Here is a 617-nt window from a genome sequence, read left to right on the forward strand (position 1 = left end):
CTCCCCGAACAACTGATTCAACGAATAAATGTCAATTAAAAAATATGGTGATAAAGTATCACTGCAGTTTATGAAATTAGTGGTTGAAACTATTCATTCACTCATTGATGATCTTTTAATTGGACAATAAACGATGGAAAAACTTCCATCCAAAGAGTCGGAGGTGATGATGTGATGAGAAAGTCTGTGAAGCACAATCTCTCAAATTGACCTTTTCATACATTTGTTAGTAGTGTGAGTGTGTGTGTGTGTGTGTGTGTGTGTGTGTGTGTGTGTGTGTGTGTGTGTGTGTGTGCGTGTGCGTGCTTCGTTATAATGAAGCTAACCAAGCCATGACATATACCGTAGTAACCATGGCGATGAAGGTAGGTGCGCCTGCAGTACAGTCTACGTGTTTATTGTTGTAACCATGACAACTAAGGTCTCTCTTAGTTCAGAGGGTTGGTGGTGGTTCAGGTTGGAGGAGCAGCTGTGGTTGGACAGTCTCATCCTTCACTAAAGGAGATAAGACAGGAAGCACTGAAGCTCCTTATCATGGCCGCCACTGAGAAACTTCGGGTCAGGAAGAGAAAGAAAAACACTTCTCCTCCACAGCTGGGACAGATCATGAGACAGTG

This window comes from Seriola lalandi, unplaced genomic scaffold (genome assembly GCF_002814215.2).
Source record: "Seriola lalandi dorsalis isolate HSWRI2012SDOR001 ecotype SW California unplaced genomic scaffold, Sedor1 jcf7180002054905, whole genome shotgun sequence".
In the NCBI taxonomy this organism is placed as follows: Eukaryota; Metazoa; Chordata; class Actinopteri; order Carangiformes; family Carangidae; genus Seriola; species Seriola lalandi.